This window comes from Tympanuchus pallidicinctus, unplaced genomic scaffold (assembly GCF_026119805.1).
Source record: "Tympanuchus pallidicinctus isolate F22 unplaced genomic scaffold, pur_lepc_1.0 scaffold16, whole genome shotgun sequence".
Taxonomy (NCBI): Eukaryota; Metazoa; Chordata; class Aves; order Galliformes; family Phasianidae; genus Tympanuchus; species Tympanuchus pallidicinctus.
Window position 1 is genome coordinate 729,323 of NW_026294679.1, and position 25,619 is coordinate 754,941.

General features: G+C 48.1%; 1 long non-coding RNA gene across 2 annotated transcripts; it reads left to right on the forward strand.

The window, feature by feature from the left end:
• Positions 1 to 370: 370 nt before the first annotated feature.
• LOC128077613 (uncharacterized) lies at positions 371 to 25,619 on the forward strand. 2 transcript variants are annotated; one of them, XR_008205094.1, is made up of 5 exons: positions 371 to 517; positions 1,010 to 1,090; positions 1,939 to 2,079; positions 23,370 to 23,606; positions 25,242 to 25,619. It is a non-coding gene; the product is annotated as an uncharacterized LOC128077613 (long non-coding RNA). The 2 variants fall into 2 exon arrangements; XR_008205093.1 differs by having other exon boundaries at positions 23,370 to 23,552.

The window sequence follows — 25,619 nt, forward strand, 5'->3', positions numbered from 1 at the left end:
GCCCTCACTGCTTTGCTGAGTGCTGCTCTGTGTGTTTCTGCTTTGTGCAGCCCCGGTAGAAGAGCAGACTGAGCAAAACTCTCTGTCCACTCCACCTAGTGCTTTCTTCCACTTTTTGTGATGCACGGATTTCCTCAGCTGATGCTCAGCATCCATTTCATGCACTTTCCCATAGAGCTGCGAGTAAGGAAGAAGAAAGCTGATGGAAGAGATGCCCATGCACAAGCATGTGCCTGTGATTGATTTGGAAGCTCAGCAGAGCAGAATCTGTTAATGCAGCTCTGTTACAGGCTCACTCCCCATAACAGCTGCTGTGAAAGGTTAATTGGTATAGAAAGGAGGTGATGTCACATCACCATTGCAGGCAGTGCAATCGGATCAGTGCAGCTGAGTGCCAACGCCCGCACTCAGTGCAGGAGTGCAGAGTGCAGCCATCTCCATTGGAAGTGCTCACACTCCTGCAGAGGCTCTAAAAACTGCCCTGGCCAATCTCCGAGTTGATGAAAGAGACACCATGGTAACTTCAGATCCAGCCCTTGAACAAGACTGTGGGGTTAGGAGTGGGCAGTGGGCATGGCCCTGAGCTGCCAGAGCTCAGCGAGTGCTGTGCCATGCCGTGCTCAGCCATAGGGTCTGGGGTTGGGTGCTGCTGTGTGGGACAGGGGCTGGACTCGGTGCCCCCTGCTGGGCCCTTCCATCTTGATTCTATGATTCTACAGCTCTTAGTATAGAAAGCAATTCAAAAGGATCAGCACACGTACATCTAAACTACCTCCAAAACTGCTGAACTCACTGCAATAATTGGACATGCTCCAACAGCCAGCGGTCGTGATGGAGGGAATTTGTAAAGCACAGCTCATGCAAAGCTTCTTCATCTGAAACGAAGTAAAACTCTGTGGTTAGCACAGCACAGCCATGGTTGCAAAAAAGGCTGCAGCAGCGTTGGGCTGCAATCGGCCGTTTGTCCCCAAAGAGCCCTCATTACGTGCTGTCATCTATTTGCTGACAGAGCACACAGCTTGAGAGCCATACGTGTGTGACAGCCTCTGAGATCCCGCTGAGCCCTTCATGTCACTGGGATACACGTGAGGTAAGGGACCTCCATTCAGTTAATCTTCTGTTCCTGTGCGAGTTTTTTTCTAAGTTTCTGTAAAAGGGACAAAATAGGTTTTCTGATTGAATTTCCTCCATCCTTGCCTCCTCCGGTTCACCAATCAGCCAACCTACGAATCCATCCTGTATGGATTAGAAGCAAACTGACAGTAGTAAATGCATCAAAGGCACAACAGCACCCGGCGGGTCTGTGACGCGTGCGATGCGGTGATCTGATGTTATTGGGAGATTAATTTCATTGTATTAAAATAAGAATTCGTTACATGGGGTCACTTTGTGGAAGTGGCCCTGCGGATTAGTGGCAGACTGCACTCAGTTATTTGGAACTTAATTTGGTGTTTTATTCCCTACCACAGACACAGTATCACTAATGGAGGACTTTATGGATAAAGATACATTTCCAACAAATGCAAAGACCTCCTTTATCCTTGTGCTGATCTTGCCTGGAGGAGCTGTGCTCCGATGTTGGTGTCCACGTCAGAAAACTGCCTCCCCCCCACTCACTGCCCCCTCCCCACCCAGTGCCCCATGGCTTTGGGGCTGTGAGCTGTGCTGGACTTTTCCTACAGCTCACAGAGAACCTCTGCTGCTGCTGCATTCCCCACTTTTTGGCTGGGGGTTCAGCAGGTGATGCAGAGCCCAGTGCTGTGCCATGGGCAGCCAGAAAGCCACTCCCCTTGTCCTGAAGTTACATTTCTTTCTTTTTTTTTTTTTTTTAAATTAAATGATTGTTTTCAATCTGTCACTTTGGATGTATGATTTTTATGGCCTATAAACTAATAACAAGTCAATAATTCCTTGATATACTCCTCGTTTGCACTGCAGCTACCATACCCACCACAAAGCCAGATCTGGTGAAGCTGGTGCATTCCTCGGGCCCCAGAACCTGCCCCAGCTGCAGTGCCTTAGAGCAGGCTGAGCATGGAGAGATGGAGCAGTGCTGCAAGGAGACCTCACTGCAAACAGGTGGGCTGAGAGATGGAGGTGTGGGTGGAGAGTAGGGGTAAGGGAGGGCCGTGGGCAGATGGCTCGCAGATTGGGGTTGGTATGGTGAGATTCAGTGGGGTGTGTTTGGCAGAGTACTGTAGGTTTTATTCTGTATGAAGTCTTGAACAAGATGGAGCTGAAGCTGTTTGCTTTGTCTGTGCTCAGCATGCAGGAGCAGGTAAGCCTTGGTCACAGCCCTTCATCCTCGTCACCCAATCTGAGACTTCTTACTACTGATTAAGCACTGCTACTGAGGGTTAAGAACTGTTTGAGCTGCTCTGCTTGTTTGTTGCTGGGCTGGTAACTTCCAAAATGCTTAATGCAGTTAAGAATATGGATGTATGGGCAGCAGATTTCCAACACAACAAAATCTATTTCAATAAAGGCTTTTCCTTGTTACTGTTAGCATTTCATATGTCTCTCAGTAGGACATAAGTGTCTAAGAGCACCCTGAAGTTCTGCACCAAACCTGCAGTCGTTTCCCTTGTTGTGAGCTTGGCAGCACGTTTACCTCAGCTAACTCTGCCTGTCCTCTGCCAACAGTGCTTGAGGGGCTGTGGGTTCAGTGCTTGGCTCCATCCTGGGGCTGCTCAGCCCATGGTGCTCAACCACAGCACCACCTGAGCACAGGGGACAGCAGGATGCCTGGTGCTGGTGGTCAATGTGTATCATCCATAGCTGTGTGATGGGCTGGTAGAAGTTTTGTGCTGTGCAAAGCATGAACACGCAGCTAGGCTTCGTGTTGTTATAATTGGCTTTCTTTATAAACGTGGCTTTTAGAGACAGAAGGATAGTTTTTGGCTGAATAAATACTTTATTTTTGGTAACTTGTTGATACTTAGAATACAGATAAGGGCGCTGTATATGATTTTGTCTGCCCTGACTTCCCAATGAGCAGGTTGTTCATTGTGATGTGATTACCAGGCAGTGGCTGCAAATCATGGCTTGGGGCACAGCATGGTCTGCTCTGCTTGCTGCTGGGCCTTTGCACGTAATGTGCCTTGGTTAATGGGAAATCTTGCTGGATGTTTGCTTTGTGACCCATGCTGAATCTTCCAGCGACTTCTAACCCACTCTGCTTGTTTCTGTTAAGGCTCGGTGAAGTCAACAGAATAATTCTTCCTGCAGTAATCTCTTCATATGTCTTCTGCTGGGAGGAAGAGGAAGGGCTTGGCAGGTTCTACTGCACTCTGTCAGCAGTACTAACTGTTGTTAAGGAAGAAAAGGCAACCACCCCCCATTCCATCCCATCACTGGTGTGCCCAGTGGTTGTGCTGGTGTGAGGGCTGGAAGGCATTGCTCCTCTGCTCAGACTGGAAGCGTATGCTGACATAGAGCTGGGTGCAAGAATTGCTCGGTTTCAGGGCTGATGAGAAGACTGAAGTGAGAGCAGCAACACTGCTCTTAAGCAATGGTGTTAGCTGAAGCAGAAGGTAATTAAAATGTGAAGTTTTGCACACAGGAATGAGCACTGGTGGCCTGTTTCTCAGGGCTGGTTGATGTGAAGCTGTGCTGAAACAGCCGAAGATTTGGTGCTCAGCTTCTGGAGCCTCCTTCAAAGAAGGGGTTTTGAGTTTCAGGCCGTTTATCCACAAATTGATTCCTTTTTGTCTTGGGCAGATAAATGATCGACCTTCTGAGTCAGACTATCTGAAAGATTCTGGCACTCTCTGTGTGCAGCAAGGCCTTGGTTATTCCAAAGCACAGCAGTGTCATGTTATCTCCCATCTACCTTTTAGGTGTTTTTGCCTTGAAGTCTGTTTCTCTCTGTTTCAGTGGTTTTTGGAGACAGAGTTTGAAATGGGAGCAGTGGAATCGCAGCTTGGTGCAGTGTGATCCTGTGCTGAGAGATGTGCCTATGGATAACATAAAAGAACACGTCTGTGTGGCTTTTCAGATGGCAAATCAAATAGAAAGAAAGTATTCCCATTCAATCCTTTTGTGGCACAGGTGTCCAGCTGTCCTCAGAGCCTGACCAGCATTGCTGAGCATGTCTTGGTTCGAGCCAATGGTAGCAGCTCAGCTACTCTGCATCAAGAATATTCTTCACTCTCTGACTGTATGAACACCGAGGATCCAGAAGTCAACATAACTGTGGCCATTTCATAGAACCACAGAACGGCCTGGGTTGCAAAGGAGCACAGTGCTCATCCAGCTCCAACCCCCTGCTGTGTGCAGGTCACCAACCAGCAGCCCAGGCTGCCCAGAGCCACATCCAGCCTGGCCCTGAATGCCTGCAGGGATGGGGCATCCACAGCCTCCTTGGGCAACCTGTGCCAGTGCCTCACCACCCTCTGGCTGAAAAACTTCCTCCTCACATCCAACCTAAACTTCCCTGTCTCAGATTAAAACCATTCCCCCTTGTCCATTTCTGAGGCAACATCTTATTCATACCACAAGGAGGTCAAGGGAAGGTGAGGCTGTGCCTGAGCACCAAACAGCCCCAGGCACCTCTGCGGAATTTTCTTTCCTTCCCTTGTGTTCGTTTGGTCTGTGCAAGGGAAACTTCTGAGTGGATTCAAGCTGTTGGTGGTAATGCACGATCTTCAAGAGCACATCAGGGAGCTGTGCTGTGCTGAGGGGCTGTGATTTGGCCAGCAGCCTCACTGCACATCTTCGTGTTGGTTAAACAGCAGACCATCTGATGGTGCTCTGAGGCAGCGGCTGCGTAACCTCCTTTGATTGCTGTCCGTATTATAATGATGTAAGTGTGAGCTATCAGTTTATAAAACTGAGATAAAGAAAACAGATGGGTGTAATTATGTAGAGTTTCTGGGAAATATTGAATAACGTAGATTCTGTGGACTGGCTTAGGCTGCATAGCAATTAAATTTTAGCTTAGCGTAGCTGAAACAAAAATGATTACTATGGATTGGAAAAGGGAGCAGTTCTTTATTTTGCTGGCAAAGGGAGAACAATTAATTCAAATGCTTTCACAAGGAGCACTTTTAAATAGTTTTCATCCTAGATCATTCCAATTGGAATTACTAATAGATACCCGTTGAACTGTAGGTGCTAATGGGCAAATAAGAGTTTGGGATGTGTATTAATGAGGAAACAGCGTGCAAAGGGGATGGCACTGCATGGGGAAGGGCAGGACTGTGAGCTCCCTCCATCCTGGAGCTTCTGGGAGGGAGTGATGGGCAGAGTCTTCCTGGCATCCCTGCCTAAGGCACAGGTACTGGGAGAAAGCAGAGATGCCTGTCTGTGCTGGCAGCCCAGAGTGCAGAGAAGTGCCTTTGCATCGCCGCAGGGTGCCTACAAAGCTTTGGTGTAACTCAGAGGATGTTCTGCATGTGGCTGAGCACTAAGAGCAGTACCTCATTGATGCTGCTTTGCTGCTTCTATGGCTTCCCTCCTTTCCTGCTGTCCCCTGGGCAGCATCCTCTCAGGCCTTACTTTGTACATAATGAAGCTTGCTCAGCTCTTAGAGGCACGTCTTTTGGAAAGCACTTAGGGCAAGTTTGCTTTGTGTAGTGACTGCAGAGCGACGTTGTTTCAAGAACTAAACCCAAAACGGTTTGATAAAATAGCTTTTCTTTATTTGCTTACTTGGAGACAAAACTTTTATTGCAGCAAATGGAAATAAAATCAATATACATGGAAATGACCTGCATTTTGGGATCCTGGGTGTTGTTGATCTAATGCTATTTACTTAATACCTTGGTAAATGTGTGGTTTGCCTGTCTCAATAGATTTCTGAAGAAAAGGGTAATATAGAAAACAGTATGAAATTCAAGTGAAGGTATCTTAATCAACTCAAATAGCGATTGAACATGTCATAAGCTGAAGTCGCATTTTATTACGCTGCTCATCTCAATGCTGCAGCTTCTCTTGTGATGGCTTCTCTAGTAGTCAGGAGGGTTTTAGTGCAGAGATGTTCTGCCTTCCTGGCAGAATGTTCCCCTTCCTTATGTCCAGCCCGTTGAGAAGTAATTTGTTTTTCTTTTAAAGCGTTCTGTTTAATGTAAGTGCATGTGAGATGTGTCTTAACCTGAACTTTGGTATCATCCTGGAGGCTTCCCCTTCCATTTTGCTGTAGTATATGATGAAGTCTTTCTCCATATTTGCAGTCTTTGAGAAGAGTATGGACCCAGATGTGGAGGTCTCAAGTCGGAGAGTGGGTCGCCTTGCTGGGGGGGGTCCCACACTGTGGAAAGAGTCCTTATGGCATCTGCCATTGGGGTCACTGGGAGCGAGGTGTAAAACCTCTCCTAGGCTGTGGAGGCTGGCTGATAGCTGCTCGCTTCTTAGAGTATGGATGCCTTTCCACCAAGCACAAAATGAGCTTGAATGGTATCTCTTTTGTCCTGTATTTGTTGTATAAAAGGCAAAATGTATACTGGAAGATCAAGGATTTATCCTCAGTGAAAAATCTCTGAGGAGAAGTTTGTAGATGAGTGTCTGTGGCTTCCATGGCAGTGGTAATAGTGGATGACAAACACCTAAATGAACAAATTTGCATTCGTATTTATTGAAGGCAATCTTGAAATGTCCTGAAGCGAGAGAAGTTTGTGTGGAAAAGAGAAATTAAGTTGACATTGGTAATCAAAGCAACAGCTTCCTTATGAGAAGCATCAAGTGCTGGGGGCAAAGCCAAGAACTTCAGTGCAGCATTTCCATGTGAAAAACACTGTCTGCGTGCTCAGTGGGTCACCGAACATCTCTGAGCTCAGCTGGAGATAACCTGGCTGATGGGTCACCTGCAGGGAGATGCACACACTGGTGATTTCCCCACCTGGCAAACCTGCCTTGTGTTCTGCTCAGCTCTAGCTTAGAGGTTGCTCTCCTCCATGGTTTTCCTCCTCCTCGCTCAGCCTGGTATTTCTTTGCTGCTCAGCTCAGTTTTTTATCATTGTCTTCTTGTCACTGTTACCTCTATGGATGCGACTGTTCTGACAGGTGCTTTGGATCTGGGTACCTCTGGGAGATGGGCAGTGGGGAAATCTTCCCATGGGCACAGCTCTATGGTTGCTCTGACCAGCAGAGTGCTGAGCTGAGGCTGGTGAGCAAACACCAACTGCTTGATGCTCCTTTGCCAAACACAGCCTTCTAATTTTAAACACTTAAACGTTCATAAATAGCCAATTACTTCAATGGAAAATCCCTGAACTCGGTGACAGATGGTCAATCGCACCTTGGATGAAAAGATAACTGTAAGAGTCAGCACGGAGCTCTGAATGATGCTTTTTCCACTGACTCCTGTGGTGCTTATTTGGGTCATGCTGAAAATAGCCCTCACTAAAAGGTACATGAAGCATCTGCCAAATGGCTTCATCTGTCTCGGCTCTCCTAAATAAATGCATTTGTACATCAAGGTTGCAAAGAAGTGGATGAAAGCAAATGTTCAGAGTTGGATTTCCATAAAAATAAATAAACTCAGATACGCTGTGCTCCCATGAATCTGCTTCCACCTCTTTGGTGGAAACCAACAACGCGAGGGTAACTTCTGGATCTTTCCTGTGCTTCTCTTCCAGGAGAATGCCCGTTCCCTCTCCCTTGTTGATAGCTAAGAACAAATCACTCTGCAGAAGTAAAGCTCTGGGGATTTGTTTTTTGGTATTGTTGTATGATCAGATGTTGGTGGCCATAGTTAAAATCAGGAAAACTGACCCTGGTGTCACGCATCCTATAGTAAATTAAACTCACTTACTGTCTCAGCGTGGCTTGTGACTTGTTTCAGACCTGTGAACGGAGAGGGCAGCAGTGCTGAATTCCCTCTGTATCCTGATTTCATTTGTAAATCTTCTCTTCTATGAAATCTGCTGAAGGCAGCCTAGTCATTAACTCTTTTAAATAGGATATTGAAATGTCAAAGTCAATCATAAAGACAGCGGAGGTGCAGAGATAACAATTTCCTCATAAAACACACCCAGCATTAGGTGGTCTGAGCATCCTCAGAGCAGCCCTGCCAGCACTGTGTCCTCTGCAGCTGTGTGCAGGGGCTGGCTGTGCCCATCCCAGCCTGATGGGCGCGTGGTGGTACGAGCGTGGACCAGGGGCCTTGGAAAGCATCGTGCTCAAAGACCCCACAGATCTTTGGGGGTTAAATGCTGGAATTTCTGGACCCTTGCAGGAGATCTGGTCCCTCTCCAACCATGGCTGTGCTCGCATGGTGGACACAAAGATGGTGGTGTGAGTGGGAGAGCCCTGCGAGGCGCTTATTGAAACCTATAGGCGATGTGAAGGGCTCCTTCGGCTGCACGCCCAAACCCCCTGGATTACTCAGTGCAGTGGTGAGAGGTTTCACAGAGCTGTTGCTTGTCCAAAACCTGCTTTTCTGGAGCTGTTGGGAGAGGAATTTCGTTCCTCACGTTGTGTTGGCAGTGCCTGCAGGGAGAGCTCCACTCTGTGCTCAGTGCTGCGCTTCTGAGCCCTCGGGGCTGGAAACTCCCCAGTGCTGCTGCCTGAAAGCATCAGCTATTTTTAGTGCAGGCTGGGAGCGTGGTCTGCATTGCAAATCCAGTCCTTGCTTGGCTCTGTGCTCTGCGGTGTCCCATATTATGGGCTGCTGGGGAAGAAGGTGGGTTTCTCGGTGCCAAGCCTCCATCTGCGAGCGAAACCATTTCTTTGCACTTGGTGCAGGGAATGGCTGAGTGCTCTCCAAGGCTGAAATGAGAATCAAAGGTCAAAGCACGCCTATTTCTTGCAAAGCCCAAGTCATCTTCTATCAGAGCAGGCTGCATCGCTTCCCTCTTTTTGGGGTTGCTCAGCTATCCTTGCCAGGGACAGTTTTTGAGTGGTTCAGGTTTTAATGCCCTGCCACGTGCTATCCTGAAATTCCTGTTCTTAGGGGAGCCTGTGCTAAATTATGCATAAATGCTCAGACACGCTCTGTAGCAGCCAGCATTACAATTCTGTTTGCAAAGAGAGGTTTAAGTCCTATGAATGAAATTGCTGGGGTGAATGCTGGTGGCTTTCAACTGGCACTTAACAGGAGTTACCTTTACCACCACATAAAATGGATAGAAACCTTTGTCCATGTCTAATAACTTGTGTGGTGAGGGACATCAGGGAAACAGAAATTGCATTCTGTAATTTAGCTCCGGTTCATTATGTCCCTTTTCCATCATTTTTGTTTTCTTCTGTATTTCTTCTTTATTGCCTCAGCCAAAATTTCTTCCTTGTGACTGGGAAGGAGGGGACGGTGTGTCACAGCCATTAGTTGAGTTTCTGAAGGGGAAGGTTTTCAGATGAGGGCAATGTAAGGCATTGAATGAGTGCCCTCTTCTGCTGGGAAGGCCCTTCCCCACCTGCTGGCTTCTGCAACTCCTCTTGTAAGTCCCTCATCAGCAGCATCACTGCTGGGGGAGTGCAGTGCAAACAGGGGCTGTGGTGCACCAGGAACTTGCTGGTGTTGCTCCAGGAGGAGCTGCAGGGAGGAGAGCTGCACCACAGTTCCATTCCCTTCTCTCCGTAAACAGATTTATGGCTCTCTGTGCCTACTGGAGGGTCAGGTCTTGAGTCTGAGTGGGGTCGTGGCCAGCATGCAGAGCTGGGATAGCAGCTGCTGCATGAATCCCCGACTATGTTTCTCATGGTAAGGGAGGGGATGCAAACACAGCTTTCCATCCTTTCTGCAAACCTCAAGTACGGGGTAAGAACAGGTGGTAAGCGTTCCAAAATATGGATAAGGAGAAGGTCATGTTTATAGCAAAGAAAACACAATTTAATATTATCCTTATTATTGCAGGTTTAGTGCTACGCATTCCTGAGGGCAGACCAGGGTTTGTAGGACAGCCTTATTTCTGGACCCACTGGGCCAGGGAGGCTGTCCTGAGCCCCAGCTGCTGCTCCTGCTCTGAACTCTTTAGGCAAAGCCACTCTGAGCAGAGCCAATATCAGCAGTGTGACAGCTTTCTGCAGCACTAACACAGGGAAGCAAATCCAGGTTTTCTCCTCTGCCAGACACTAGATGCTGGCAAGGGAATTCTTTCCCCTCCAGTGAGAACAAGCCAAAGCCAGGAGTTTTCTTCATCCTGTCTTCCGAAGTGTCTAATTCCTTGCTTTCAAGTATGCTCACGTGTTTATTTACAAAACTAATGAAGCACGTCAGGAGTGGTGGTGAGGCACTGGCACAGGTTGCCCAAGGAGGCTGTGGGTGCCCCATCCTTGCAGGCATCCAAGGCCAGGCTGGATGTGGCTCTGGGCAGCCTGGGCTGCTGGTTGGTGACCTGCACACAGCAGGGGGTTGGAACCAGATGAGCACTGTGCTCCTTTGCAACCCAGGCCATTTTATGATCCTATGAGTACGGTCCACAAGACACCGAATGCTGCAGACCCTGGTGGGTACTATGAACAGATCTGGGCCCCTAATAAATAAAATCCCCCCTTCCAAACAGGGTCTGCCCATGGAGTAGCCAGGTGCACACCATTCTGTAGAAAGCACTGAGCACTGCTGTTTGATAGCAGTATGTGCCTGATGCTGAGCACTGGTTCTGCTGTGCCAGGCCACTCCTGGCTGCCATCAGAGGGTGGGTGCTGTGTCCTGGAGCTCTGGGCCGTGCAGACAGCAGTGCTGTTCCGCTGTGCTCTGGTGCATTCTTCAGCCTGTGCTGCAGTAACCTTCTGCAGCTCTGAACTTGAGCACAGTTAGCTGTAATGACTGCTCCCATTGAAACAGATGGCACTGTTGGAGAGGAGAGAATCACTGCGTGTGGAAGGTAATGACCCTATTTGTTGCAAAGCTGTGGAGGTCCTGCTGTATTGCAGTGGGGCTGAAGGAGCAGATATATGTGGTTGTAGCAACAAATGAGCAAGGAGTTATGTGAGCATTAAGGTAAAACCTTTGTGTTACTTGCAGTGTTCTCAGTGCATTGATGGAATCCTTGTTGGGCCCTGGTGACCTTCAGGACTGGGAGCTCCCCAGCCTGCTTCCCACTGGTGGGGCATTTCTGGCTTTCAGTTTTGTCTCAATCACTGAAAGGTCGACAAACTGCTCATTTATTGTAAGAGCTGATGTTTTGCTGAGCTGACAAACCTCGAGTCCCTCAGTGCTGCAATATAATAGGCTTCGTCGGCTTCAGAGTGCTCTCACAAGACTGGATTTGTGGCTCTAGAAGTAAAATGGGCACAAGTTAATTACTTTCTAATGGAACTTAATGTTTTCCCTCTTAATTTTCTTACTTTTCTAAATTGGGTTCTAGAAACGCAGTGGCTGTCCTGTGTCAGCCCAACTCTGCCAGTCTTTCAGATGTCAACAGATGTGATTCAGGAATGTTTTATAAAAATTGGTCTTTTATAGCTTTCATGTGAGCAGACCCCAAGTCTGCTGCAGCGAGACTGAATGGCTCAAATACAAAACTATGAAGAGTGAAGAAAGGGATGGTGTTCATTTAATAGAAATTCAAAGATCTGCCCTGTGTTGGAGTCACGGTGGGTAGCAATTGCCCTGACCACAGCTGCATCGTTTGGATCACTGCATCAATATATTACTGATATGTTATTTTTATTGAGAATTACAGCATAAAGCAGTATTCATTTTACATTGTCCAGCTATATCATTGAAAGGAAGGTGGTGGGATATCTCAGGACATCTGTGCCAAACTGAAGGGCACCCAAGCCCTGGAAGCAGCACTGCTGGTTCAACTCTTGGCTCCAGCAGCTATTGAACCATCCAGAGCCAACGTGGCTGCTGTTTGAAAACAAACCCAGCACAACCAGATGGGCAGTGCTGCTTAAAGTGCTTCTGATTTTCCCACTGGCTTTTTGGAGCCTAAATGCCGGTGAACGTATTGAATGTTGCAGGGATGAAGAAAGCCTGCAATAAAAGTAACTTGTGGAGAAATGCTAATAAAGACCATTGATTCATAAAAGAGGTCCAGAGCTGAAATCTCAGCTATAGGCAATGATAAATAAGAGGAAAAAGTAGTCAGGAGTGCTAAAACGGCTGTGGAGGGAGCTGTTATCCACGGATAATGATGTGAGATTAAATGGAAGAGCTTCTTGCTATGGCTCTTTAGACTGGATCTCTGCCAAAGTGGTGGATCAATTTCCAGGCTGACGTGGAAGCTCAGTGCCCTTGCCTTTACACCAGATAACAGGATTAATTTGAGAAAAATTCAGAATACTTGAGTTGAAATGCTTTGTTTATGGCTTAAAAATATCCATACAGAGCAAAGCAACAAGAGTTATCAGAGTTATATAAAGGATGTCTCCTTAAAGGTTTAACTTAATGTACTTCAGAGCAAATTCTGAGGAGGAGAAAGTAGATGGAAAACAAATCTAATTTTAAAATAACAAAGATAAACCAATAAAGCTGATCCTATCAAGCCTCATTTCAATTGTGGCATAAAATCCAGGGCTGCTTAGCAGATGTAGTTCTGAACGCATGGAACAAACAACGCGTTGATTCAACACACAGCGCTGGATCTGGTAGAAGTTCCAATAACCTTCAAGATTCTCGGGCACTGAGCAGTGTTTTTCTGGGAGAGACAAGAGGGCAGAACTCGAGTTCACCTCTGGAGTGCAGCCAGCCTGGACACCAGGGAGTGCTGGCTTTGATGTGTGGAGCTCTGGCACAGAGGGGCTGTGGGATCTCCTCCTTGGGGATCTCCATCCCCATCTGTGTGTGGGACTGGCCACGGCTTTGTGTGGCCCTGCTGGGTAGAGGTGGGAGGCAGAGGGACCCAGAGGGCCCTGCCAGCCTCAGCTGTCCCACCACTGTCACACTGCTGCAGTGGCAGGTAAGCAGTACCTCCTTTACCTGTATCTGGTGCTTCCCTGAAGGTTCAAGAGAAGCAGTACATCCTATTAAGGAGGAAACTGTGTGAAACAAGAAGCCTCACATGGAGCTTCGTTTAGATTCCAGCTATGAAATTGGTTATAAGAACCAATTTTATTTGGAAACATTTTCCAGCACTTTTGAAGCATGCCCTTGGGCTTTGCTACTTGTCCACGTGCCCGTGACCCACGGCCCTCCCACCTGATGGGCTGGTGGTGGGGTGCTCAGGATTGCTGTGTGGCTGCTGGGGGGCATATGGCGTGGTGCACAGCATCCTCAGGCTGGATGTGGCTCTGGGCAGCCTGGTCTGGTGGTTGGTGACCCTGCACATAGCAGGGGGTTGAAACTAAACGGTCATTGTTTGGTCTTTTCCAACCCAGGCCATTCTATGATTCTACTGGGACAGGTGTACCCTGAGGGAGTTCTGCCTTTCTGCACTTCAGATTTGTCCAGATTTGGCCTGATCTTTTTTGTGTGGTGTTTATGGTGAAGTATGGCTATGAGGACCAAGTGCTCACCTGCTATTGTAGTGCAGTGCTAAGGTAAGAGCTCCACAGCTCCTGGTTTGGTAGCTCTAACCTGAGTGTGCCTGAACATGAAGATTGAGAAGTGAATGGGATGGAAGTAAAGCAGCTCACCTGTAAGCAGGAAAAGAGGGGTGTATGCATGACGGTGCTGAGGGGGACCAAACAAATTCTTAGATGAAAATATTGAAGCACAGATTTGTGCTGAGTGGTGCTTTGCTGTGTGGGTTCTCACCGCTCCCCCCGCATGGTGAGCAAGGCAATGGATTCAGCTTCAGAACGAAGCTGCCTTTGGCAGGCACGGCTTGCTGGCAGCTGGTGGTTCTTTAAATAAACTTGTGCAAAATAAAAGAAAAAGTGGAATAAATAGTTGGCCATACATAGTCTAAAAGCTAAAGATTTAAAGAGTTCATTCAGAGATGTACTGGTACCATTGCGAGGAAGTACATCCTTAGGAAATGGTTTGAATTGCCTCTCTAATGGGGTTAGCTTGAAGCACGCTCCATGCTGTTCCTGGGGTTTGTTCCCTGGTTTGTTCCCTGGTTTTGCTGGGCTCCCAGCTCCAGGTGACAGCACCCTCCTTGCTATAGTGCCCACTGGGAAGCATTGGCTGTTGGTGGCCCAGAGCCCTTTCGCAGTTGCACCGGTGGGACACGAAGGGCAGATTCTTCCCAGAAATGGCCATAGCTGCCCTTATCACAGCCATGCTGGCCGTGGTGCTCACAGCATCCCGTTAGCCAGTGATGAGGAGAGGGGGCCATTCAGCCCTGAGCATTTTTGGAACAGTTTGGCTCTCCCATTAGCAAAGTGTTTAAGCAGAGATTATTAGTGGCTTTATTTACTTCCACATAGGTGTCTCCTAAGGAGCACGACTTGCTGGTCTTGTTTTCCACTGTGTAACACTGAATTTGAAGAAGTGATGAGGGGAGAACCAAGAGGCCCATGGTGAGTGATCTTCAAGACCATTTAGAAACCCTCCTTCATTATCATCCAGTGTTTAGTAGGGATCAGACCTGGTTACATACCTTTAAATGGAAAATGTTCCATATTTTGATTCTTGGAATCAGTCTGCAGTTCAAACCTTCTGATTGCAATAATTTCTTTTTGAGTACGTGGTTTTGTTCCAGATGAGTGCATGCAGTACGTGTGCTCTTCCCAGCACGCATTATGTCAGCACCAAACATTACCTGCCTTTTGTAGCTCTTTATTAAGGCTCTGCTTTATATTCATCACATCACATTAATTTTTAACATCTTTCAACTCCTTTTTCCATTCTAGGGCCTCTATTAAGAGCAGACGTTTTGGTGACCTCCACCCTTCATTATATCTCACCAGCAGGAGGAAGTTTTTCCCCCAGAGGGTGGTGAGGCACTGGCACAGGTTGCCCAAGGAGGCTGTGGATGCCCCATCCCTGCAGGCATCCAAGGCCAGGCTGGATGTGGCTCTGGGCAGCCTGGGCTGCTGGTTGGTGACCTGCACACAGCAGGGGGTTGGAGCTGGATGAGCACTGTGCTCCTTTGCAACCCAGGCCGTTTTGTGATTCAATAGCTGGGGCGGAGCCAGATGTGCTTCCATCTGTAACCTCTCCCCACGATTTGCAGGCTGTGTGCTGTGTGCTCACGTCAGGCACGGCGCTGAGGGCAGCGCGGTATCGGTGTTACCTGCAGCTCACTGCTTCTGAATACTAAACCCACGTTAATAATTATGAAGGTCAAAAGAGGTGGGCAGGAGCAGGGCTGTGTTTATTGCAAGCGAGATGAAGCCAATAACGCTGAAACCTGCCGGGTCTGGGCCAAGGCTGCTATTAATTAATCAGTGTCTGCTAACTGGCTGGAGAGCTGCGCAGCTGAGTGCTTTCATGAAAGGCTGTGAAGGATGCATTGCCCAGCTCTGACCTCGTGTTTTGCTGGGGAACCTGCAGGGCTGTGTAGGTCAGCAGGGCAGGAGAGTGGAGCTGGCTGCCAAGCAGCTCGACTGATCACGTGGCGGTTTGTCACTCGTCCCTGCCAGACAGCAAGGGTTGCTGAGTTTCACCTCAGTTTTGTACCCATACTCTCTTATTATCTGCTGTCTCTAAAGTGCTGTAACCTGAGCATATGCTGGAGTTGGAAATCTGTGTAGCAGTGTGCTGTCTGGGTGAGGCTGGGAGCCCAGGCTGCACGAGGGCAGCAGTGTACTGCCCAGGGCTCTGCTTTCTGCAGGCTGCTGCAGCAGGGCTCCTCTCCACCTGAAGGAAGCAGTCACAAACATAAGAAAAAACTCAGACCCTGTATTTCCTGGAGGCCCTCTCCATAGGAATAAAGTTGCAGAGCTCTGGTGCCAGCTGCAGAGAGGAGCCCTGAGGCTCTTCCCTCCATTCCTCCTCCTTTGCTCTGACTCATTTCTGTGCTGCTTTGAAGAGGATTTATTCTGATGGATCAGTTCTGTTGGAATGATGTAGCTTGTCTACTTTATAGGCCCTAAAGTTTAACGCAGCAACCAGCTGGTGGGCAGATTTTGGTGAAGGAGAGGTGTTCCCCTTCAGGGCATTGCCTGTGCAACCTAGCACGGGGAGCCTGCTGTATCAAGGCTTGGAGCTGCTGAGCCCCACAGGTCCCTGTCAGCCTCTGCACTCAGTCCCTGCCTGCTGGCCAGCAGCTCAGTGCAGTGCCTTTGTGTCTGAGCTACCCTGAGCAGTGAGGGCACACAGCACAGAGCAGGATGAGAGCTCACCAGCAAGAAGCTGCTGCTTTGGGCTTACAGAAGACGATGGATGAGGTGTGTGAATGTGAAAGGCAGAAATAGAAGCATTTGGAGTCCAGCACCGCTCTGTTCCATTCCTCTGTAGGAGTTTCCATCCGGAGTTGCTCACAGCTGCACGGAGAGAGGTGGCTGCTGGACTTGGGTTGGTGTGGTGCAGGAGCAGAGCCTGCAGTGAGGGCTGGGCTGCTCGGGGGTTGGTAGTGCTTTGGGCAGCTCCGGGGAGACCTGGTTGTTCACTGCAGAGAGCTGTTCTGAGGGTGGGAGTGTTTGCAACCAGCTATCGCTGTTTCTGATTCATTCTTGCCTACAGGAAAAGAGAAAAAGAAAGGAAAAACAACGTATTTTTAGGCAGTAAAAGATGACATGAGGAAAATTACCATATCTGGGAGGGTTGGTCTAATTTCCTACCAGAGAAGGGATCAGAACAGATGAAACAGACACCAGCAGGGCACATACAGCTGCGCTGCAGGGCGACCTGCTCAGCTGCTCTGTCCCATCCCTCTAAAGGGGTTCCTCCACAAATGTAAATGCTGTAATTTTGAAGTTGCAGAAGGGCAAATCTGAAGAGCACGGAGCTGTGGCAGTGGTTACAGGCATGTCTCTGCCTCAGGACCGTGTTTGCTTTGCGGAGCTGTGTTTCCTGGGGGGTTTGCAGTGAATGCGTTGGGAGCACGGAGCTGCACCCGGGGCAACAGCCAGCATCTGTAATGCTTGTCCTTCCTTGCACAGCCCTCTGACACACAGCTGCTAATAGCTAAAACTATGGTAGGCTGAGTTTCTGCCCTGAGAGACAAACGCAATTTCCATCAAGTAAAGACAAATGACACACTTAGGGCATGAATATGTATGGCTCACACCCACGGCCCTGTGCCTTGCTGTGTCTGCCTCTCTGAATTACAGCTGTGCTCCTGTTGCAGTGCTCAGGTTGCACTCGCTGTTTGAAACAGTTCTTTTTAGAGCTCATCCATCTTTCCCGGAGGCAAGCAGAGGTTTATAATGAGAATTTTGGGTTCTGCTTTGAAAGGATGAAAACTTGTGAAAAGTCTGTAATCAAAATGCTAAGTACAAAAGTAACAATGAACCTGTTGACAAGATCGTATTAACGAGAAGATAACTGAGCTGGTTGGTTTCTGTGCAGTCTCCATGGCCTTGTATGTGCACTGCAGGGCTTTCCTTTCCTTGGGATATGAAGGAGGGATTTTTCTTCCTACCAAACCTTCCCCCAGGGCATATGATGATGGAGGAACTGTATGGGGATCTTGTGCTGTAGTTCTGGTTGGGTCCCTGGGCTCCAGCTGATGGCTGTGGGCTGGGGCAGCCCGTGTGAGTGTTGTGGGCAGCTGGGTGCAGTGCTCCCGTGGGGACACTCATGATGTTTGGACTCTGAAAGCATGAAATTTGTCCCTGAAGGTGTTTTCCAACTGAATTTATTCAATTTCAGACATGAACGTATGACTTAAAATGATCAAATGGTGTCTGCCAGCCACCAGGTAAAGAGATGTGTGGACGTGGCACTAAGGACATGGTTCAGTGGTAAACTTGGTAGCTGAAGGTTACAGTTGGACCTGATGATCTTAAATGTCTTTTCCAACTTAGATGGTTCTATGATTCTATGAACATTTGGCAAACTTCCCCCTTGAAGCTTCCCTTTGGTACCTTACAGTCAGCTGTCTTTGAGCACCTGTTGCTTTAAGAAGAGCTAACATGTCAACCCTCCCATTATCAATGCAGTGGATGGTCTGCTGAATCCCAGTGCTGGGGGATTTTTGTTCTTCATTTCTAAAATATCCACGAGCCTTTGGTAGAGGCCCAGGCAATGAGCAGAGCTGCAAAGGCAGAATCCCTCTGCAGCTTCAGCTACCTTCTGAAATTAATCTCTGTTTTGTTTTTGCCCCTTTCTCGTCTTTTAATAAAACATGTTGGCTTTGCAGCATGCTCTCCTTTGGACCAATGCTGGGTATTCAGCAGTGCTTGGACTTCTTCTGGCACCACGTCAGAAAATCAGGAGCCAGCAGCAGTCACTGCAGTGTCACAACGCATGAGCATCTCCCTGCCTGTGGCTGATAGCTCCTGTGTGCTTAAACTTTCATCAACATAAAATCAGCATGATAAACGTGTAGCAATCTGCATGCCATTAGCACATTTTAATTGTCAGGACTCTGTGAACAAAAGGCATCAGAGCACACATGTATTTTGGCGTGATATTTACGGTGGATATCCAGAAATATTGAATCTTAATTTTAAGATCATGCAAAAGGGTTGATTTTTGTTTAATGATGGATAATCTGCTGATTCTCCTAAGCAGCAGCAAGCACAGCAGCATGGTCTGGGTGGCTGCGGGTGCTGCCCAGGTGCAGAAATGGGTGCCCTCTGGGTGCCAGGAGAGGCCCAAGGGCTGCTTCCCAGCTGCTGCTCCAGTCTTTGTGTGAAGAGTATGGACTGCGAGTTGGGTCCTAATTCAGGAGCAGGCTGTGGGGGAGGGTGATGCTGTAGCAGAGCTGCTTCCTATAAACGTCATTTAGGCCAGGAGCATTCATTCTGAATGAGATTAAGCTCATTATTTATCTTACAGATGCAAACATGAGGGGTGTTATCTAACCTCATGGGTGGAATTTTAAGTCTCCTGTTTGACCTTTAAATGTGTATCCTCCCCTCTGCAGCCACCCATGTTCCCTGGGTGTGAGCACGGCTGCTGCTCCATCCCAGCTCCTCTCTGCCCATGGTGGGACTGGGGCCTGGTGCAGCTCCTGGCACCACCAGCACTACAGCAGGGTGCTCCTGGGTGCTTGATGTTGCTGTGTGGTGGGGAGAAAGCATTACCCAACCTGAAGCGTTTTACTAAAGAGTGTTTTCCAACTAAATCTCTGTTAAGGGGAGGAAAAAAATACATTTCTGTTGAGTCTCATTTGTAGTCACAAGTTGAAGCTGATGGGATGGGATTGGATTAAAAATGGGATTTTAACCTTTGTCACATCACTCCAGCCTGTGATGGAAGCCTGCCCCGGTGGCAAAGCGCTGCTACATCAAAGTGAGTGTGTTAATCCCTACAAATAGCCCATCCCCAGGGCTTCATGGAGCTGGCATCCGCTCAGCAACCCCATTTAAATTCCCCCTGTTTCTTGATGGGGAGAGCAGGATCCCAGACTTCTCTTCTGGGAGAGGAGAACAGAATGATGGCCCTTGTGGTACATCAGATCCTACTTAATGAGTGCACGTTTTGATTAGAAAAACCCAACCAGCACTGCTGCAGGCAGCACACCTGCCATAAAATCCTGTGTTTAAGGTACAAGTGTACAATGAGCCAGTATCTGAAAGCCAAATAGCCACAGCAACAGCTGAAGCCTGACGCCCATCATTGGGTTTGGTCAACACCAGAGAAGCACAGCAAGAGGACGGCAGCACGTGTCACAGAATCACAGAATGGCCAGGGTTGGAAGGGACCTCAAGGATCATGAATCTCCAACCCCCGGCCACATGCAGGGCCGCCATCCCCATGCAATGGTTGGGCAGTGGTACAGCTCCTGACAGGCAACTGGAGCAGGACTTTGCTCTTTGTGCCCCTGGCAATTCCAGTAATGTGAAACTGTGTGTTCTCATCGTAACTTTCTGCTTCAGGGCTGCTTCTTTCTCCTTGTGTTGGCTCCTTCCATTCTCATTGCTGTCTGCATTTTCCTGATGGTGAAATGCACGGAGAATAAGAGAACACACACCGTGCTGGGGCTCACGGTGGGCTGGTGCTGAGGGCAGCTGGGCTGGCTGCCTGTTTAGCATTCGGCCCAGCTATCCCTGCCACTCGCTGCGTTGGCTGCTGGAGAGTTCCTGAATCACAACATCAGTCGAAAGGGTCCTGAACGTCTGTTATTGCATTTTAATGCCACGATGCCTTTGTTTGCCACGAGAGGACGTGAGTCCAGCAGCCTGTCTGAGAGGTGCATGCAAATCAAGAAGAGAAATAATGATTTGTATGTAAATACTGGTGTCATCCAGGGGGTTTCAGGGAATACCGTACAATATTGAGAAGCTGAGGATGCACAGCAGAAAGGTGGAGTTTCCAGCCAGCCATAATGGGTCTGGGGGGGACGCCAACAATATTTGCATCTGTTATTAGAGCAGTGTTGGGCTGCACAGGGTGGTGCAACCCTGGGACCCATAACATGTCAAAAATTCTTCCAGCAGAGGTTTCTGGTTAAAAATCCTTTGTTGTGGTACAGGGACACTTCATTTTTGGCCGTGACTTCTTCATGTAAACAATGATTAGCTTCCTTAATGAACAAAGCCCCACCACTTGGAGCTTTTAAGGAGGTCGTATTTAATTAGAGCTGCTTTTGGGACTCTAATCGTTCAGCTTTGCAAATGCTTTGAGCCATGTGCAGGGTTTTGCTGTAGGTGTGATACAGCAGATCAGATGACCCATAGGACCTCCTTTCAGTCTGCCCTTACAGCACCTGTGACCGGCGCTGTGTGCAGGCGGGTAATGAGGTGCAGAAGGGGAGGGAGAGCCTCATTTGGAGACAAGCCCATAAACTTTTCAACAGGCTTTAATAAAACATAACGCTGGCTTCTCGCAGCACCTATTGCACTTAAAACTGCTCAGTCTCTGTGGGCAGTTTAGTGTCTGTTTGTGAAAGATCATCTGAGCATCCACAATTTTGCTGCAGCGCTGCAAAGAATCACCAATCTCTTCTACTTGCTACCCGAAGCTTCTGCTGCGATGGCACTGCTTTGGTTCTTGGTCACCTTTATCCATCTCCATCACTGTAACACCTTGGCTGTGCAGGGACGGACCGGAGCGCCGCATAATCACACAGAGCAGGAGGAGCCGAGGGGATGAAGGATGCAATGCTGCAGGCTGGCAGTGGGGCGGGTGGGGGTCTCAGCTCCCCTGTCTGTGGGTGCACTGCGTGCACCAGGCGCAGGCTGCTCACCCCTCCCCACGTACATGGGGACCCCGTGGGGGTGCAGGGATGCCCAGCTCTGTGGTTCTGATGCCTTCCTCCTCTGGATGAGCAGTCTGTCTTCCTGACTTTCTGTAACTGTGTTATTCAATATATGCAATTTCTTATCCGTTCTTCTGGATCTCGCTGCCTGATTTATGCTGCTCTGGAAGCTCCGCAGAATCCAAGGTACGATCTCAAGTGCTGGCCTTTTGGCATCAGGTTTTAAAAGGTATAAATCAATGACAAAGTGCCCTTGGAAGATGCTTGACTATCTTCTCCAGTGCAGTAAGAACTCGGTTTAAGATGGATGCTTTATGAGGAAATATGCCAAAGCCCAGCAAAGCTGACATTTAATATCCTCCTTAGTTTTCCCAAAGGTTTTCTTATGGATTTATGAATTCACCCCCTATAATATGGAAGTATAATACAGAGCACTGAGGTGGTGACATGCAGTGAATTGTCAATGTTCAATTCCAAACTCGCTTTAGAAGAGCCCAAAGTCTGCTCTTCGGTGACAGCCTCAGCCTGAACTCGCCCCATTGCCCCCAGTTCCCCTGCCCTGGTGCCTTCCCAGAGGTTCAGTCCATCTGTCCATTCCATGGGGCGCTGGCTGTGTTGGCTTGCAGAAGATTTGGTCTCAGAGCTGTGTTCTCTAGAAGCTGAGTACTTTGAAGCCAGATGTCCTTCTTTAATAGCTTCCAAGCTCTCGTACAGTTTCTCTGGTGCCTGCTAACTTAAACCAGCACGTTTCTGTGCTTTGCTCTGTGGTGCTCGTGCAAAAGCCAGCACCTGGTAGCACCTGTTGGGAAGTCCTCCGTTACATTATAACCTCCATGGGTTGCACTGCAGTGGAAGCAATTTGTCTGCAACGTGGGCAGTGCATTGCCATTTGGGAAATCTCACTTTGAAGTTGTCTCACACATTCTAAAATGCCCGTGCAATTCGTCTCAAGCAGTGTTTGGCCTCAGATCCAGAATGACCTCAGAATCATTTCTTATCCATTTATCTTTCTGGTGCACTGTACCTGTGCTAACCTCAGCCTCCAAAACTCTCCCAGCATAAGTAATATTGGAAAATCAGCTTGTAAGAGCACTCCTTTGGGAAAAATTTCTAGTAAGATTACGTTGTACTGATATGGTTTCCCCTGGAGTACACCTGAAGAGTTCCATTCTTGTTTTCTTTAATCCTGTACTGAGGAGCAGAGAAAGCTCCATGCAGCCCAGCAACAGGAGCCTGACACCTATGGGTGCTGCAGGGCAAAAGAAACACATGCACTGCTCCTGAGCGCTGCTGAAAATGACACCCAAATACATTACAAATACTTGAAAACAACTGTGTATTCTGACTTGGTCTCTTGAGCCATGAGGCACTGCCTGTGGGTAAAGAGAAAGCTGCAAAACAGGGAGCTGCAGTTCGTTGGCAAAAAGGAGCAGAGGTCTTTGTGCTGGGGGTGAGCATAGGGCTCACTTTGGGCTCCTCATCTCTGCTCTGCCCTCTGCTTTATAAGGCAATTCTGCTTCAGGAAACCAGGATTCAGTGCCCAGCCAGTTATCTCTTTGGTTGTGCAGAGATTACTAAGCACTGGCACAGGTTGCCCAAGGAGGCTGTGGATGCCCCATCCCTGCAGGCATTCAAGGCCAGGCTGGATGTGGCTCTGGGCAGCCTGGGCTGCTGGTTGGTGCCCTGCACACAGCAGGGGTTGGAACTGGGTGAGCACTGTGCTCCTTTGCAACCCAGGCCATTCTATGACTCTTAGATGCTCTCTCCTTCTAAAAGTTTTCAGTAATTCATTTTTATTATTCAGCATGTTTTTTTTCCATGAAGAAAAGTGATCAGTGCTACAACTTATCACTCCTGAGCAAAGCAAGGGCTGCTACCTCTGCTGCCCACAGCAGCTGCTTGGACAGGGGCTGCTGGCTCTGAGCAGAGACCACAGAGGGCGTTTTCATCCCAACCTGCTCATGATCCAGAGATGTGTTTGCATGACGCTCACAGCAGGAGTTTTCCTACAACACAAGTGTCTCAAAAGAGCTCCTATTTGTCCTGTGATCTTAACCTGTGACATTTTAGAAGAAAGCAAGTAAATCTGAAAGCCCCAGCATCCCTGGTTGCTCTGAGCTACCTTGCTGTGTTTTGAAGCCAAACTACTGTTTAACAACACCAGCTTGTGGATGAAAAATGCCACTTTGGGTGAAAGCCTTGCTATTGCTTGCACTGATTTGGACATACAATATCCTGGCATGGCAAGTAAGCCAGCATGCTGCTCTGCAAAATGACTGCATTTCACCTCTGCTTGGTGTTGCTGTGTGGATAATAAACGTGAAATGTAATTGGAATTTTTAGGATTTTTAAAGTCAAGCCAAAGGAAAAGACAGCAGTTAAGGATTCTCTGGAAAACACTGCTCTGAACAGAAAGGACAGTGTCTGAACAGCTGGTGGTTCTTCCAGATGACAGCTGCACCCACCCACCCTCAGCTACCAACAGCTCTGACCTGTATGACGTGGTGCTGCCGGCCTCTGCCCCAGGTAACAGCAATAGGGTGAGAGGTGATGGCCTCACATTGCACCAGGGGGGGTCAGGTTGGTATCACAGCAATGTCTGCTCCAGAGAGCGGCCAGGCGCTGGCACAGCTGCCCAAGGTGGGCAGTGCCCATCCATGGAGGCGTTCAGAGCTGCAGGGATGTGGCACTGAGGGATGTGGGCTGTGGGCTGGGTTGGGGTCTCAGAGGGCTTTTCCAGCATTAATGGTTCTGTGGTTCCCCCCCGTCTCCCTGTGACAGATAAACCCTGCAGCACATTCTCTGTACATGCAATTCCTTCGCTGCTCGCAGATGGATGGAGCTTTACTGTCAGTCCGTGCAATGGATCTCAGCCCTGCTGGGAGCTGAGCTGGCAGTTTGCAGTATCTATTTTTAATGTTGGCAAAAAATAAATAACTCCATTACAATTCCATTTGTGGTAAGAAATGAATGATTTGATTTAGAGTAAATAGAGCCTATGATGACTGCTAGGCGTTGCACCTTGGGGTCGTACGGAAGGAGATGTTCTCTCGCAGTGCTCGCACAGAGGGCAGGCCCTGTGCTCATGGGCAAGTTCAACATGTGTGGAAGAGAAACCAGAACTAAACAGCACAACCAGGGCAAAATGCACTTCCAGTTTTCTTTGTGTGTTTTCTTTTCTGTTTGTTTTCGCTTTGCATAAGGAAGGACAATTTTCCTGAGGAATCAGTAGAAGTTTGATACCAATGAAAAAACCTGAATATAGAGCACTCTCTGTATAAAAACTGAGATGATTCTCCTAGTTTCTACAATACATATAAAAAATAAAGGCTAGATCTGCACTTGAGTTCTAGATCTGGCTACCTACAAATGAAAACATTAACTATGAAGAGCGAAGTGACCCCACTGTGCACACATCTAGCGTGGTGCATGCCTTGTGCTATTGCAAGGAAGTACTGCTAAGGCTGGAAGATCAAGTCCTTGAACTTCGGGAACCACATTCTTGGCTTAGCATCTGCTGTGCACTTGTAGGCTTTATTCTTCAATTCCACAGCAATGGGTGCACTGTTGGTGCTGCTCACCACCCATCCCAGCTCTCCCCTTGGCACTCTCTTTGCAGACAGAATCATTCACTTCTTTGTGGGACTTTCAGCTGTGCTGTTCCTCCTCAAGCTGGCGTGCTTCAGAAAGTTAATTAATTTTCTTCCTGACATTCGTGTGAGATGAGTGGGCTTTAATCCCCGTTTTGTAAATAGAAAATTAAGGTACAGATAGATTAAAGTCCAAAATATCTATTAATTCTGCTGAATCTGACATGCCTCGTAGCTGGTTCTTCAGACAGCCTGGCACTATTAATTACTTTCCTTTTTAATCAGAGAAATTGACAAAAACAGTAAAGGAATGGATACCAAGTCATGTAGTAAATCCCTTGCCATAGCGGGATGAATGTTTGGGTATCCAGGCAGGGTGAATGCCTCACTTTTAAAGCAGAGGTTCTGTGCCCCCCCGAGCTGATCTATTCAAGCACTTAACTAGTTCTTTTGCCTCAAAAGATTTCCACAGTGTCTGACTTCCACGTTCCTTGCTTCAATTTAAACCCATTTCATTTTGCTCTTTCGGTGGGGAACAGGAGCAGCAGCTTACTTGCCTTTGCTGTGTGTCGGCCCTTTGCATGTTTTAGGACTGCTGTGAATCCTCCCTTCATTTTTTTTCCAGGCAAAGCAGCAGCAGCTCATCATTCTCTGCAGCCATCTCCTCCTCAGTCCTGCCTGCATGTGGGGCTTCATCTGGAAAACATGAGCACTGAGTTAAGTGGATTTGCAGAGGGATTTCCCACATGAAGGAGCTGCCTTCTCTTCCCACATTGTTGGGGTTGGATTGTAGGAAAACCATAAAACCAAATTCAGGAGGAGGATTCCAAGCTGCTTTGGAACTTGGGGTTATCACACCCAGGCTGTTGAAAAGAGCAAAATTCACAGAGGAACAATGAGAAAAACACTGCTTGCATAGATAAATACACATTCTGTTTATTGCTGCTGTTATTGCAGCATACATGGGGGCAAATGTGGTTGCTTTATTGGAATAATCCTTATT